Source organism: Cystoisospora suis (assembly GCF_002600585.1).
Source record: "Cystoisospora suis strain Wien I chromosome Unknown contig_1200, whole genome shotgun sequence".
Lineage (NCBI taxonomy): Eukaryota > Apicomplexa > Conoidasida > Eucoccidiorida > Sarcocystidae > Cystoisospora > Cystoisospora suis.
Window position 1 is genome coordinate 512 of NW_027154001.1, and position 574 is coordinate 1085.

At 41.8% G+C, this 574-nt stretch overlaps 1 protein-coding gene across 1 annotated transcript in view; it reads right to left on the reverse strand.

The window, feature by feature from the left end:
* The window catches only part of CSUI_002817 (wd g-beta repeat-containing protein), a gene marked incomplete at its 3' end in the record, with an annotated part of 3850 nt that overhangs the window by 511 nt on the left and 2765 nt on the right, over positions 1-574 (reverse strand). The window lies entirely within an intron of this gene.

Below are 574 nucleotides of genomic sequence, written 5' to 3' on the forward strand. Positions count from 1 at the left end.
CAAGAGTATACAGGAGCTGTGAGGTGTATGAGAGAATCTAGTGATAGGAAAACATTTTGAAAGAAATGACAAGAGAAGAAGAGAGAGAGGATGGAGGTGCGGTCAGGAAAGAACAAGAAAGAACTGGGATGTACGTGTGACGGCAAAGGTATCTTCACAACGTTCTTCACACAAAAGAAGATCGGCTTATAAACGAATAAAGCCCTAAAAGAAACACGTAAACTCCATGTAAAGCACTCTTGTTTCGCAGCGGTGAGGCATACAGCTCCTATTCCACCGGGTGTACATACACCAACCCTCACACAAAAGAAAGACTAGCCCCACTTCCTCCCTTCTTCTTCTTCTGCCATCCCTCTGCTCTTATACTTCAGGATTTCGTATCAAGAAGTCTTCTTCTTTGATAAGAAAAGCTTGGAGTCGATTTTGAGACATCTAGAGATCATAGGCATGACCCTCTGGAAATTTATCTTGTCGCTACCTCGGATATAGCGCCTCTTCTTGCTCCTACTTCCGGTTTACATACATCTACATATCTATGAATATACATACCTCTATCTACATATGTATACATACA